The sequence below is a fragment of the Marmota monax genome, unplaced genomic scaffold (assembly GCF_021218885.2).
Source record: "Marmota monax isolate L192 unplaced genomic scaffold, Marmota_monax_Labrador192_F-V1.1 WCK01_AAM20220418_F8-fsc00064, whole genome shotgun sequence".
NCBI lineage: Eukaryota > Metazoa > Chordata > Mammalia > Rodentia > Sciuridae > Marmota > Marmota monax.
The window spans coordinates 1,089,861-1,106,247 of NW_026694542.1; the positions used below are offsets into that span (position 1 = coordinate 1,089,861).

At 45.5% G+C, this 16,387-nt stretch overlaps 1 protein-coding gene and 1 pseudogene across 9 annotated transcripts in view; one reads left to right on the forward strand and one right to left on the reverse strand.

The window, feature by feature from the left end:
* Positions 1–16,387, reverse strand: part of Msi2 (musashi RNA binding protein 2) — a 370,756-nt gene that overhangs the window by 278,569 nt on the left and 75,800 nt on the right. The gene's annotated exons all lie outside the window — the stretch shown is intronic.
* LOC124076421 (N-acetyllactosaminide beta-1,3-N-acetylglucosaminyltransferase 2-like) lies at positions 1,540–2,707 on the forward strand (annotated as a pseudogene).

Here is a 16,387-nt window from a genome sequence, read left to right on the forward strand (position 1 = left end):
CACAAAGGCCTGGAAAGGGAGCTGGCCGCGGAGCTCCCACTGGCGTCATTGTTAATAAGTAAGCAGCAGCGGCCTGTACAAAGCTCTGCTAGCCTTGGCAAGCGCAGGGATCAGGGCCGAGCAAGCGCGACCCCATGGAGCCAAGAAAGCCCAGGGTCTGGGGCAGAGCAGCACAGAGTGAAGGTCTTTGCCCAAGTGGGGTTCCCTAAACAGGCCCCAGACCACTGCTTCCTAACTTGTTTTCCCCACCAGCAGCAGAGGGAGATGGGGGTTCCTAGAACCTGAGGGGTGGGTCCTAGAGCTTAAGGCTATCCAGAGGCTATCACCTGGGGGACCAGAAGTTCAGAACTGAAACAAGGGGACAGGAGCTGCAGCCATCAATGTGCAGTTCTTGGCTGGAAAAGGAGTCCTCTGCTCCAGGGGAAGAGGCATCTTGGTATCAGGGAACAAGGAGGAATGAGGCCAGACCTCCTTTGTGTTCCCAGGAAGGCCTGAATGGTGAGGGAGAGGGCAAGCACCCAGCAGCTAGGCAGGAACTAATCTGCCTGGGAGAACTGGGGAAGGGTCCCCTGAATGGGCCTCCAGGCAGCTGGCCAGGAGGTGCCAGTGCTGGCTGGCTGTCTCAACCCGTCCAAAATAACCACACCAATTTGCACACGAATAAGCAAACACAAAACCCCTAAGCGAGGGCATTCAAAACCGAAAGCAGCTGCTAATCACCTGTTTTAATTTTTCCCCCTTAAATTAGCTGCAACTAAGAATTTTTCAAACTCTTAAGTACAATACACAGCTTAACATTTTTCATACACCTGTAAAACCACTAAGTTAAATCCCATTACAAAAGACTCCAACTTATAAAGGAGCAGTTCAAATACAGTTCTTATCAAATACAAACAATAGAAAATGATTTAGGCTCAGAACATCAGTCACTGGAAATTAACATTTGAAAAAAAATTTTTACATAAAAACCATCTGTGTATTGAGATGGTGCACTCTGCTAAACCACGGGCCTAATTAAGGAACTAGGAACCAAGGCGTTACATGGTAATGCATTAAGTTTTGGTTTTCTTCTTCTTTTTTTTTTTTGAGTCTTGCTGAAATCTTATCAATACAGAACGGGCTGTCCTTTCCTCTCTGCAAATCTAAAATAATGTCTATGTCAAATTGCTGAGTGCTGTGGCTGATGGACAAAACACGACCTGTCTTAATCTGGGGTGGTTCTCCCATGCCAGCATCTGCACCCAAGGATTTCTCCTTAAGATCCCACCAGGGGAGTTGGGCAAGGACCAAGGTGGAGGTGGGGCCGGGGCGGGGCGGAACAGGAGAGAAGCATAACGGTGGTGGTGGTGTTGGCAGCGGCGATGGAGGCAACAAGTGCTAGAAGCAAGCCTGCACGGAGCACACCACAGACACCGCCAGTCCCCGGCCCCCCGCCCCGCGCACAGAGCATTCAGTTGCCAGGTTGAGCCGTGCGCACGTGAATGCTGCTAGGCTCTCTCACCCCTGCCCTGCTGAACTGGAGCTGCTGATGGACAAGATATGAGAAACAGTGTTAGATGTCGAAGAATCAAGTTGTTGGGCATCCTGATAATGGCAAATGACTTCATTTGACTGTGGAAGTTTCCAAAAGCAGCAGCCAAGGGGGGGAAAATGGAAATGGGAAAGTAATAATACCCTCCAAAAAAGATTCTGGGAGTCATTTAGCTTTCCTTCCCATGCATTACTGAAACAGAGAACAAGAAAAGCTGAACAAGCAGTACAATCCCATTCTGAGCATGTTGGCCAACCAGAGGGGGAATGTATACCGGTCTTTGAAAATAAGTCATCTGAATTATTGTGAACCTGACCTGAGAGGTCAGCTGTGACAGATTTTTAAGAGTTTGCTGGACAGACTGAAAGACTTTCTCCTGTATTTGAGTTGTAGAAATTATTCACTGCTTATAGATCAACTGAATGTGCAAAGTAACATGTCTTATTGCTGGCGATGAAGTCTCTCACTCCACATTTTCCCAGAAGGCAAGCCATTTGGAAGTCCTCGAGCAGAGAAACTCATGTGGGGAACCAGTCTTCTTGCTGGGCCATACCCTCACAGAAGACAACCACCCTGACCTTTCAGACATACTGAAATTTGTGAGTGAGAAGTGCAAAGACATTCTTACATGGAACTATGGAGACACTCTGTTCAACTTGTCTCTGAAGGAAGTGCAGTTTCTCAGGTGGGTGGGCACTTCCTGCTCAGACACTGAGCTCCTTTTCAAGGGCAATGATGATGTTTGTGTGAATACCATTCACATCCTGAATTACCTGAATGGCTTACCCAAGCACAAAGCCAAAGATTTGTTTACAGGTGATGTGACCTACAATGCTGGCCCTCATCAAGTCAAGAAACTGAATCATTACCTTCAACAGGTTATGTTCTCTGGGGTCTACCCACCTGATGCAGGGGAAAGCGGAGTCCTGTCTAAGGCTGTACAACATAACTGACCAGGTCCATCTCTAACTTATTGATAGCATTTACACTGGAATGTGCCTTCAGAAACTCGGCCTCATTCCAAAAAAGTACAAGGGCTTCAAGATATTTGATATCAAGAAGAAAAACAAGAATGATATCTGCTCTTACATAGATCTGATGTTAGTACACAGTACAAAACCTCAAGAGATGATTGATATTTGGTCTCAGTTGCAAAATGCTCATTTAAAATGCTGAAATAGGGGCTGGGGTTGTAACTCAGTGGTAGAGCGCTTGCCTAGCATGTGAGACACTGGGTTTGATCCTCAGCACCACATGAAAAGGAGTAAATAAAATAAAGGTATTGTGTCCATCTACAACTAAAAAAAAAATAATAAAATGAAATGCTGAAATACATACAGGCTAAATTTTGCATCAAAAGACATATCTTGCCTAGTTCCCATGTTGTTTGCTCACATTAGGATAATTTCTATATTAAATCATCAGAATTACCTTTGTAAGTAGTATCCATTTGAGGGCCTCCAAGTCACTCAATGCTTTTGTGACAAGGGAAAGCAGAAGCTATTAATTTTTATAGATGATATGGTGGAATGATTGGTTCTGATCTTTTCTACTGGCTTGCAGCCATTATTTTCTAAGTTGTCCTCCTTTCTCATCTGAAATCTTAAGTTCCTGGAATGTGATCATTGTGAGTTATTTTTGTTTTGCTCTTCTATATGATAATATTCCCACTTCCATTATCATGACTGATTTATCTAATTCAGGTGTTTATGAATCTAATGGCTGCCAAGACTTTGCTGTGCATGACCCAGTGGTTTTTGTGAAATGGAATTACATTTATTTTCATGAATTTTGGATGAATTTTTTATATTATCTATAAAATGGACTTCAGTCAAGATTTCCTGTCACCCAGAAGTATTTTCTTATCTCCATTTAATTAGTTAATTTTGCAAAATGAGAATCACATCCAGTTTTACTTTGTTGTGCTTTACGGTCATAAGGAGAGAGTGAGTTTAATTTTGTGGGGGGGGGGGGGGGCGGGGGGTTTGATGGGTGGTATCCTAATAATCATCTGATTTTGATGTTTTTGAAATAATGATTATGATTCCATAATGGCTAACCGGAAATTGACTTGCCCATGACAACCATATGGGTTTATGAATTCTCACTGTGGACCAGGAGGGGAAAAAAAAAAATGTTACTTTTGAACTTGAAGTGAAAGGTCTGAAGTTGCAGACCTTTTCTTACATGGTCCATCAGTTTAAAACTCCAGAAATCTATTCTTGCCATATTTTCACATGTTGCTTATACAACATTATCATTCGGAGTAGTGATTGCTTCCCTGTCTCAGTACAGAAGTGCCTATGTTTTTACTTATTGTTCAAATCAAAGACCAAAACATTTTCTTAAATATGTTTTGTGTGATATTTTATTTGTACGCAGTGTTGTTGGTGAAATATTTCACTAGAGCATGGTACTTTAAATTCTATCGTGTTACATGTTTAATAAAGCTCATGGTTATTTTTTTAATTAAAAAAATCCAACCAGGGCATAAAATTATCAGGATGATAAAAATGAAGAAATCTGCTTGCCCTGAAAGAAAAGTTATACAAAGAGGGGAGAGCTGGCATATACAGGTAGAAAGGTCCAGAATGAAAACACAACATCTTCCTTGCTTCTCATCTCTCTTCCCTGAGCAAAAGACTTTAAAAAGACCAATTCACAGCCATACCCTACATGGCACTCTGCATCTTCCCAAGAACTTGGATGTCTTGGTCCATGAACCTAGCAACTCAGTGACTTGACGAAAAGGAAACTAAGTCTCAAAAAGGTCCAGGGGCATATTCACTGAAAGGTCCCCAGTAGAAAAGGAAGAGAAAAATGAGGGAGTCCAAAGAGGACAGACCACTGGACACCCTTGACCTTGGGAGCCAACCTGGTTCTCATGGGGCTGTCAATGGAGCGTGGTCTAAGACCTGGGTCTGTGACCCCAGCAAAGCCAGTCAGTGCACTTCTCTGCACAGGCTCTGCAGAGGCGGGAAGCCCCGCCAAGCCATGGGAACCCAGGATCCTGAGGGCCATCTTCAACAACTCGTGGAAAACATTTATCTACAAAAAAGAGGGAAAGGGGCCAACCCACAGAGAGGAGGAGAGGGGAGAGATGAGGAACGGAGAGAGCCACAATGACATCATGTGTGCCCCTGGAACCAGCTGTAACAAAGCCAGGAAAACCCTGGGACTTAAAAGTTACATGGGCCAATTTATTCCCTTTTCTCCCTGAGCTCACTTGAGTCTGGTCATTTGAAACCAAAAAAGGATCATGACTTATATATGACCCAGAAGTCTATATGGAATGCACGCTGACCACAGTCGCCACAGTTTTCAGACTATCTCTATTTTCAACACTAAATTCTGTGGCCCCAGAAAGCCACTCCCACCCCTGCCTTCTCCAGTCCTCTCTCTAGCCAGCAGCTGGAGTGACCTTCTTCAACAGTTAATCATATTGCATCACTCTCTGGCCCCAGGCCTTCCCTGGATGTCCCATCACAAGCTCCTTTGTATGAGCTTCAAGGTTCCTCTTATCTGGCCCTGGCCTCCTCTATCTTCGGGCCCCTCCACTCCACCACTCTGCCCTCCCGGGGCTTCAGATTCACCAAGCTTCTTCCTGCCTAAAGACATCTATTTGTTGTCGCCTCACCCAAAACTTGGGCGGTGCTGTCCTTCCCTTAACTCCCATCTCTATCCCGACTTCTTCTCTGCCTTAGTATTCTGGTTGTCTAACAAAGTATCTGAGATGTGTTATTTTACTTCATTTTAGGGTACTGCAGATTGAACTCAGGGGCCCTTGTCCACTGAGCCACATCCCCAGCCCTTTTTTGTATTTTATTTAGAGACAGGGTCTCACGGATGCTTAGCGCCTCGCTGTTTTTGAGGCTGGCTTTGAACTCACGATCCTCAGCGTCCAAGCCGCTGGGATTATAGGTGTGCGCCACAGTGCCTGGCAGATCTGTTCATTTATAAAGAATATTTAACTCAGAGTTCTGGAGGCTATGAATCCAAGAGTATGCCGCTGGCATCTTTGGAGCACCTGGTGACAGCCTTCTTGCTCCTTCATAAGGTGGCAGAAAGCATCTCATAGCCAAATAGAGTAAGCATGCCAGCTCTGATCTCCCCTGTCCTCTTCTTACATCCTCAGACGTTTTTATTTTTTATTTTGAGGCAGGGTCTCACAAGTTCCTGAGGCTGACCTTGAACTTTCAATCATCCTGCCTCAGCCTCCTGAGTGGCAGGGATTACAGGTGTGCACCACCATGCATGGCACCTTTCCCGCCACTAACGCCATCATGGGGGCTCCATTCTCATGACCGCATCTAATCCTAATTACCAAAGTCCCCAACTCCAAATACCATTAACACACGAATGTGGGAATTAAGTACCTGGCAGATGAACTGTGGGGGAGACACATTCAAATCACAACTTCCTACAGAGGTGCTCGATAAAACAACTCTTCCAACGTTACTTACATCCCTTCACCTGACTCTTCCACAATGCTCATCACTATGAAATCATATTTTATATTTACTTATCATTCCTCCAACTTTGAAGGTAAGGGCAAGGACCCTGACCATCTGGTTCACTTCTGTAGACCCAGTGCCTGGCCTCTGCCACTATGTATTGAATAAACACAATTCCAGTACCATGGCATCCAAACAACACCTCCCAGCCACTCCCACAAGGCACAGTTTAGAACCCCAGGCCTACATCTGTAGGCTCTCCACCCCACAACTAGTTATGCTGCTAACCAGGGGCTGGCAAGCTGCAGCCTACAGGCCAAATCTGGTCTGTTTATCTGTCTTTATATGAACACCTGTAACTGATTTGATAATACAAAATGATAACTCTGAACTCCAATTTGGCAAAACAATACCTCCCCCCGATAATACCCATTCTTCTCAACAACAAACTGGTATTACAAAAAAGCTGTACTCAATTACTGCTCTTGTATTTTCAATTTCATCAGTGAAAAGTTTGTGTAAATTTGTTTTCTCTCTTGTTATGGTGTAAGTATCTACATAATATCCTCAATATTGCTTCTTGGCCTGCAAAGCCTAAAATATTTACTATCTGGCCCCTTTACAAAGAGAAGAGGAGTTTGTCAACCCCTGCCATGGACTTAACTACTCATTAAAATGGGAAAGGAGACTTAACAGGTCAGTTCAACCCCGGCACCATCCAGGACTAATTGTTAGCAAGGAAACAAGATGACAAAGTCCTAAGGTGATCTTCATGTCCTGGGACCTAGAAGGGACGGGGGTGGGGGGATCTGATTAAGTCTGCAATCCTTTGAAAGCACTGAGATGAAACCCTGCAGAGGAAATAGGTATTTTTTTTAACTCGGCAAATATCCCTACAGGTGAAATGACAAGACGAACACTAGCCTCCATCTCCCCCCAGTCCTTAAATAAATTACTGAAGCCCACATTTTACCTTAGACGCTCTTAGGAACTTTTGTTTATTCTGTTAGGACCATACATCAGTGCACCAGGGCTTTCATTAGCCACATGCTTATCAAGGGTCCTCCAGGACACAGGGGTCCTTAGTACAATCCCCCCGACTCCATGCTGCCACACACATCCCATGCCCCAAAAACAAACAAACAAAAAAAAACAGTAGCACTTTGAAACCTTGTCAGATCAATCAACAAGCCTCCATCCAATGGGGCAAGCACAGCCACGCCTGCTCCAACTCTATCCGCAGTTGGCCCAAGGATGACGTCCATGGCAGCAGTGGGCTAAGGCTAAAATTCACCCCATCTCAGCCAGCAAAAGTCCAGTAATGGTCTGGGAAACACATGAGAGCCCAAGTTCTACTGGAGCTGCCAAGACACTAAAGGAACGAAATATGTCCTTCTCTGGAAGGGAGCACATTTTCAGGAGCTGTGTGGGGAAGGATGGGCCAGTGGGCTGTTATTATCCAAATCATCATTAAATGACTCAACTTTCCAGAAAAAAAAGGCGTCACAGTGGGAAATTCTCCATCTTGCCTTTGCTTTCTGGCTTCAGCAGAATAAAGCTGCAGAGCAGAGAACCAATTAATTTTTAAGCATTTCTTTAAAATTACAAGAGTCACCCTCACCCAGTCCAGTCATTACTAATTTCCTGCTTTCCACACCCTGATCCTTGCACCGCCCTGTGAAATTACTGAGTGCCAGGAGGACTGAAGCGGCCCAAGAGGGGGCCCAGGAGGAGCCCTGCTGGCCTGAGCAAACTGCTGGCCTAAGGGGCCCCATCCAAGTTAACACAGGCCAGGAAGAGACAGAGAAGCCTGCACACACCAACATGAGTCCTTTGAGGCCTAGAACCCCCTCCAGGCATAGCCATCACAAAGTACAATCATTCAGGGATTAGCTGACATTTATTCCGTTGATCCTGCCCTTCGTCTCCCATCCAGGGTACCTCCATACCTCCTGCTAGAATCACAGACCCAAGCAGAAGAGCAAGGAGACAGGCGTGGTGCTGCCCATGGGCAAGGCCAACCACATGTGGACCCATTAGAAACAAGGGTCCCGGCCACCTACCACCTGGGAGCCCCCTTCATCTGCTTCCCTTCCACCCACCAAAGTCCTTACATCCTGTTTTCCCTTCTCCTTCCTGTCTAAAAGTGTTCTGTCCAGGCTTCTAAATTCTAGAAATCAAAGAACACAGTGGTTCTCCTTATCTGAATTTCACTTTCTACGGTTTCAGTGATCCCACAGTCAACTGTGGTCCAAAAATATTACATGGAAAATTCCAGAAATAAACAATTTGTACATTTTCAACGATTTTATTTTAGTATACTGTTAAAACTGTGCCCTTTTGTTATTACTTCTTATTATTATTAATCTTACTATCCCTAATTAGTAAATTAAACTGTTATCATAGGGTTTGAACCCACAGGGTTCGGCACCATCTGCTGTTTCAGGCACCCGAGGATCCTTAAACATTGCAGATAAGGGTGGACTACTGCAAATAGGACTCTAGGCTACAGGCTTCTCTACTGGGGAAAATACCAAAGTGGTCTCAGGTTCCAAAAGAGAGACGGTGTCCCAAGACATTATGCATTGGTGAATCCCAGAAGGCAGCTGGTTAAAGAAGGAACAATGCAGGCTCATGACTTCACATCCAGAGTCACTCACTTGACAAACATCTGCTGACAAAATACCCACTATGTGCAGGCACTGTGCGGGGAACATAATAGCAAACCAACCAGACGAGAAATTCCTGCCCTCCTGGGCCTCGCTTCAGACGCCTCCTGCACCTTTAGGGTCTGAAAGGGATACAAGGATGGAGAAGCTGGGCTTGCATGGCCCTCCACCTCAGGACTGCATCACATGTTCACTGGCTGTCTCACTCGGCCCCTCATTCCTCCAACACAAACTTGGAGCAGTCACTGGGACTGGTGGAAGGGTCCAGAATTTACATACAAGAGGCCTAGGAACAGCAAACTCCTAGAGGGAGAGGACGGTGCGTTGACCTGTGGTGGCTGGAAGTATGACGGAGGTGAGGGAGGGAGCTAAGCTCCGGTCCCAGCACCCCAACAACAGGCCCTGGGACTTCAGGGCCAGCGAGACCGAGCCAATGCCCTTCCTGGGATGACGGGGGGGTGGGGAGGTGAGGGGTGCTGCTTATTCTGTTCTGACCTCCAAAACCACTGCTGCTCTCTTTCTCACTGCCCAGGGCCTTGCAAGAAGGACCTCCACAGGATGGTCTCAGGGCTCCCTCACTCTTTACCTTCAGGCTGGGCCTGGCCCACATGAGTCAGCATCAGAAGACGGTGGGAAGAAGATGGCCTCCCCACCATCCCTGCTTGCTGGGCCATGTTCCTCTGCTCTGTACCCTCAGCCCTGCAGGGAAGCCCTCCTCACAGCTGAACTCCAGTGGAGGCTCCCTTCCTGGGCCCCTTGGGGCCTGGGGGGTGCTGTACAGCGCTGGTGCCTGCTCCTCGTTCCTTCCTGAGCCTTTACCTCTGTCTTCTCCTCTCAACAGTCAGTCCTTTCCATTACCCTCTCCCGTGCTGTTCTGTCCCCACAGGAACCCTGGCTGATGAGGCCGTGGGTGAACCTCAGTCTGAAAAGTGTCATGCGGACTGACGGGACGAGCAGAGCACATCAAGCACAGGAGGAGAGGACGAGGACCAGGAGCAGTTCACAGGCCAGTGGGGCAGCAGCAGGCTGGATAAGCAAGATGGAGGGAAGTGCACCCCAAGCCAGGGAGCCCCATTAGCAAGGGCAGAGAGGCATCAACAGCCAGCAGGAGCAGGAACTCAGGCATTGAGACTTGACCCTAAGCAATGGGCAGTCTCTGAAGGCCAATCACAGGGTGACTCCATCCAGCACTCCATGTATTTTCAGACACATCCCTTCCCTGGACAAACTGGAAATTGGCATTCGCTTAGGACAAATAAACATAATCCCTAAAACTGCTATTCCAGAGCACTGTGTCTGGAATCGAAGGCAAAAAAATAAAAGCTATCAGACCATGAAATATGGTTCACAGTAATATCCTCCCGTGAAAACACACTCACACACACACACATACACACACACACACACACACACCTATTTCTGGCACTGTTAACAACAGGCACTGGAGCATTAACAACCTCAGGTGAAAACACACCAATCATTAACAACAGATTTTGAGAAGTTTACAACCTAAATAACTATCAGTGGAACACATAAGTTACTTAATATAAAGCGGTTCCATATGGTTCATTTGTAATTCACGTGGCATCAGTCAGCAAGAATCCACTGAAGTGACATCACTAGAACCACTAGATGACTTTAATTCTTCTACAAAGGCAGCAAACGAGTGTATTCAGGAGATGTTCAGGTGCTCCTGGATTCTACAATACTCTTAGATTTAAATATTAAATTCTTAGTTTCCTACTGTCGCTTGGGTTTTCAGGTATAGATACAAATGTGAGAGAGAGCAAGCAAGTGAGAGTGTGTATGTGTGTGTGTGTGTGTGTCCTGAAAGTGGATTAAAAAGGCTTCAAGTAAAATAAATCCTAACATTCCTCTGCTAATAAGCCCACCATGGCCAGTGTTAACTCCTTTTTATTGTTCTTGGCTGCAAGCAGACAGATTGGAACACAAGCATGCATGTGTACCAACTTGACAAATGTAATTAAACTGATAAAAGGTGATCTAAAGTCTTCATAATCACTGTTACTCCCTACACAGTACCTAGACACAGGAGCACACAATTCACCTTTCTAAAGCCAATCACCGCAGCATTTCGTTTTCCCTTTGTTCTCCCCCCCAGTATATATAATGGCCACGTATGTATGTTGACAGCTTTCCCCTATTTCTTTGATCGCTGTCAGAATCACTCATAAATGTTAATTATGAAGAAGAGTTCAACGTTCTTCCCCACCTGTGCCAATGGAGAACCCAGAGTTTCCCGTTCTCTTCCTTTGAGTTTTCATTTTCCAGAACTGCTCTCCTCCACCTCTCCAATGAGCTCAGGGGCACATGCAGGTACATGCATACGTGCACACACATACACATACACACACACACACATTCACACTCTGCACATCCCCAGTGCTGAGTCAGGAGTCAAACAGCATTCATTCAGAAAGGGAGAAGCAGGTGGGCAGAGGAGGGTCCTAGCAGTAGGACAGGGGGATGCTCGAGGGGGCAGCAGCCTGGACCCCCTCATCTCAGGCCTCGGATACTGGAACAGAACAAAGGAGTGGTCGGCCAGGAAGCACGATGGAGGGCCAGCCAGAGACTAGTGTTTTTCAGAAGCTGTGAGAAAACTTCTCTGTGCCCCCAAATATCTCCTTGGTCTGCTAGCCAGGACGTGAAGCTTTGAACTAGAGATGAAGCTTTTGGGTCTATAATTTGAAATGGGTGGCTTGCAGGCAGCACACTGGCACCTCAGAGAGTTCACTCAAACAAGTAGAAACAATGTCAGACCTTTCCTAATTCAAACAATCAGAAGCTAAGAATCCAGAACACCGAGAGGGAATGTGACTTGGAGAGGAAAGGGACACCACCTTATAAATGCTACCACTCCCTCATAGGGCATCTTCTCTGGTTACAAAAGCAACCTGAACCTGAGAGTTCCTGAGTCTGAGCAGTGGTCTTTAGTCCCAGGGACAGCCTAGGTACCTGTCACTCACTACCTGCTCACCTCTGGGACTCCCGTTTCAGCTCCCTGGTCTAACGGTCCTCACACTCAGTGGCACAGGTATATGTTGGAGCAGGTGTGAGATATGCTGCAAGCAACTTGTGCTACTAGGAAAGAACCAAAACATGTGAAGAACTCAGCATTTAAGAAGGCAGAGCAGATTCTAGGTGTTTCCTATAGCAATGTCACCTTCCCCACCGGCTGCAGTGCGTGCACCCATGAGTAGATAAAGAAGGGCTGAACATGCAGCAAAGCACAGAGGAACAGAACCGTGAGCCCCAGGAAGGCAGGGACCAAATGCACTTATCTTGCTCCTGGCTGCGTCCTCACAGCCAGCCCTAGGCCTGGCAGAGGGCAAGGCCGCTAGTGTTGGTTCAGTGAATGACAGAAGGAAAGAACACTCAGCCAACATCCTGAGAGCCGGACAGTGCGCTGAGACCACCTGAAGACGGCTGATAATGACAGCCAATTCCACTGGGCATGCATTGTGGGCAAACTAGAGACAACCCACTCTGCCAGAGGAGGAACCCCAAGACCCAATTCTACCACTCTGCTTCCAGGGGTGCTGTGGGTAGAAACTCCAGGGAGGTGACCTCACTGAACACCCTAGTCACGATGATGAAGACAGACAACCCCAATAAAAGAGCCAGGGGCCGCACCACGCACAATGCTAAGTGGGAAGAGCAAGGGAAGAGCGTACATCTGCTCTTCAGAAACGCCTACACCAAGGGTTTGTACGCACGGAGACGGGCCTGGAAAGCAACGTGACCCACAGGCAGGATGGTGGGTGGACGTGTTCCTTTGCTTTGCTTAGAATTTGAAAATTGCTGCTGTAATGTTGCATTCATTATTGAAAAACAATGTTTAAGATATTTTTAAAGAGCTATTTTGGAGTCCAGGTCTCATAAATCAAATTTTGATGATAATATACTATAGAGTACTCAGTATACTAATTCCTACTCTTTTGCTAGAATCTTAGTCCAGGACACACCACATCCTTATTACCCATGGAGTAATAAGTGGGAAGGACCAGGATGGTCATAGCGCATTTCCAGGAACGATGGTGAGCAGGAGCACTGTCTACGTACGGGCTGCTTCATTGAGAAGCTGGCCTTAGTAAGATGCTGGCAAATTTTCTATATGGAACTCCACGGCAGAGGCATTACTGGTATGTGTTTGATATGGCTAAGATGTGGCCTGAATCCTTAAAGCATCATTTTAAAGATAACCAAGGTAAATTCAAAATACACGCGCACACACATACACACACACCTGGTACCACTCTTTATATTCTGTTCAAACACTGTATAAATTAAGACCCTTTGTAAAATGTCCTATCCAATGATTCAAACAACAACAACAAAGTATATCTTTTGGTCTTAAAAGCATTTAAACTCATCCAGTTTGGACTACAGTTACCACATTCACAGTTTTATTTCATTCCACTGTAAGACAGAGCTTTCTCAAATCCCCTGAGAGGCCCAGTTGTAGGTTATTGCACATATTAAATCAATGGATGAGATCAATGAATTCAATGAGTTTACGTCTTCATTAAGAAATACTTAAAAAAAATGGGCATTATTTTTACATTTCAATTCCTGTTAAGAATAAATATTAAAAGGGGTTATTTCACTGTTACACTTTTTAAATTCCAAAAGGTTGCAATTTTTATGCAACTCCCCAAAAAATGCAAGCAGACGGGTTCTTACGAAACTACAAGGGAGACCAATAGAGTAGAGGAAGGGACCCAGAGAGAGGGACGACAGGAGGGAAAGGGAAGTAGTAGGGGGTGAAACTGACCAAATCATGTCATGTGCATACACAAATATGTAACAACCAATCCCACTGTTATGACTAATTATAATGTACCCATTTTAAAAATGAAAAAAAGAAATGCACGTACACAAGTAATAGCTGTTTCTCCTTTACAGCAGCGATGTGAAATCTTCTTTAAAACAAATGTTCTTATGGTCATAGAGTGAATCAATATAAAAATATATTTAGTAATTCTGAAACACATCACTTGAGAATACGGTTTTAAAAATCACAAAAGTTTGATAAAAAGCAGCATTTGGGGGGTACGAACCTAACATTTTTCATCTCTCATCTCTGACCTTCCTTTTTCTCCTCCTCCTCCATCGGCTACCCATTCCTCTATTTCAAAAAGATGCACCTATCACAACAAAGGGAGTCCACCAAGGCAGGACTGCTGCATTTCCTGTTTGTTCTGCATGGGACCCCGCCATGAGCTCATTTTAAAACACAAGGCAATGCCTTCAGGAGCAGGTGCTATGCTACCTCCTGAGCAAGAAAGAAGGGGAAATGAGGAAATAGTCACATATCTGTTTATCTTTACAGAAAGAAAAGCAAGAAAGACAAACTAGAAAACACTGAGGTTGGTTGCCTCCGGGGAAGGGAGATAGGGTAGGAGGGAAGTCACAGCACTTTTCTCAAGCTGAGTAAGATTAGATGAACAAAGGGGACAGCAAGAGGAGGAAACCCTGAGGCTGGAAGCAAACTGTGCCTATGGTGAAGGGCGTGGGGAGAGCGAGCCCAGGAGTTCATGCCCACAGGATCTTAATGGATGAGCAAAATGTACAAGCCCTGAACACTCAACAGGTCAGTCTTCCACAGTGGCCTGGGCACACCATGCTGACCCTGCTTTAGATGTGCTAAAGTGCAAGCTTAGTAAAGTGCTGAGGGTGACAGGGCCCTCACAGAGACAGAGATTGAAGAGGCACAAAAGGACTCTGGCAGAAGAGCCAGGACTGGAGGAATAATGTGGATGCTTGACTTCTGTGTTTGTGTGTGTGTGTGTGTGTGTACATTTACATACAAATGTTTCCCAGATCTCTGCTGAAATGGCCTAGAAGCAAAGACACCCCAGTAACAACCAGCAAAGATGATCTACTAACACTGATTTATCTTGGCCTCTAAATCCATTCCTCACTCAAAGAAACGGGCTCCTTAGAGAAATGACTAAGTCCAGGTCTGGGGCAGGGCAGGCATGAGAGGAACTTGGAACACCCTAGTACGCCGGAAAGTTAAGAAGCACTTTAAAATGCTGGAAGGAATCAGAATAAAGGGCCTCCCGCTGGTCCAGTTTAGGCACCAAAATGATTAACTATGGTAATAATTATAAGTCACTGAAATAACAGGCCACATCTATAACGGCAAAGAAGGAAGGGCTCCTTCTCAGCAGAACTGCTGACTGCCAAGTGGAAGACACCTCAAGAGTGCAGGAGGGGGACGATCACCTTGTAACCACCAGTCAAGACTAGATCAGGCAAGACGCGCAGGCCGAGGCTAAGCCGAGTGGAAACTTGGACAAGGAGCAGATCTTACAGCGTCTACCCAAAGACTGCTTATTAGCTGCAAGAGAAAACCTAATTACCATACAGTGGAGAAATCAAACAACACCTTGGCCAGGTCATCAAAGAGAGGCAAGACAGATGGACATCAAGTGCCTCCAGACATGATAGCCTGAGAAGGACATGAAAAACACTTAACATCGTATTCTGGCCAGGAATGCATCACTTGCATTTAATCATGAGGAAATATTGGACAAGAATGTTCTCATGGAAAAATAAAGGGGGGGGAGGTGGATATATTCTTTATAAATGGCAATGTCACAGAAGGCAAAGAGAGGCTATAGAAACATTCCAGAGTACACGAAAGAGACCAAAAGAAAAAAAAAGTCACACCTGGTCCTCTATTATGTCGTATATTGGAGGGAAAAAGAATTCCACGAACGACATTCGGGTCGATGGAATGCAGATGGGAGATTACGTAAAAGCCCCAGATCAATGAGATCGACGTGAAGTTTCTAATTGTCCTGTAGCTGGGCCGGAGAATACCACCGTTCTTAGAAACCAAGCGAGTGAAGGACATATGGGGGTTCTATTCTTTAAGGTGTTCCCCTAAGTCTTAAATTATTCCCAAACACAGAGCAGAAAGGAGGAAGGAGGAGGAAAAGCATCAATTTGGTAGACAAAGCTGGGGCCACATCCACTGGCTCAGCACGTGGCTCGGCTGAGCTCACCGCTCCTTCGAAGCTTTGCTCCGTTTCCCCATCTGTAAAGTGGGTCAGATGGCTCAGCTCCTGCCTGCCTCACAGGTTCTGCAGAAAGATAAAGTGACACACAAGCATGCAAAGGCAGTAAAACTGATTTAATCACATCTTCTGAGGGCAGTCATCACGGGCTGTTTCTTTCCTATTGGGTATCAGATTTTGCAAGATAATAGCTGAACTCTGGCAAATGTGGATGACTTCAAAAAAGGGAGTCAAGGTCACAGAACTCTTTAACTGGGTGTTGTCGGATAAATATTTGCTTAAATACAATCCCCAAAGTCATCAATGTATTCTAGGATCATTTCGAAATGTGTGTATTTGGAAGCAAAAGAATTACAATGGCCAAAGATGGGATAATATACTAAAATTAACCACAGCTGTTTAGAGTGATTGATCACAACTCATTTTCCTCTACTGCTTTTCAAAGTTTATACAGCGGTTTTGTACTTTCTAATTTGTAAAAGACAGTTCTGTGGTTATGGGAAACGTTCCCAAAGGTCTTCAAAACTTCCCTCCACCTTCACAAGCCCTCCTCATACCCTCAGCTGGTAGTCAACCCCAGAAGGAAGACCGCGTAAGTGCATGAGTGGAACAAGCAATTTCTGCATATAAAATGAAGAATGGGCAGTCTGGAGGTTTTCAAGAGATACTCTGCCAACTTCCTGG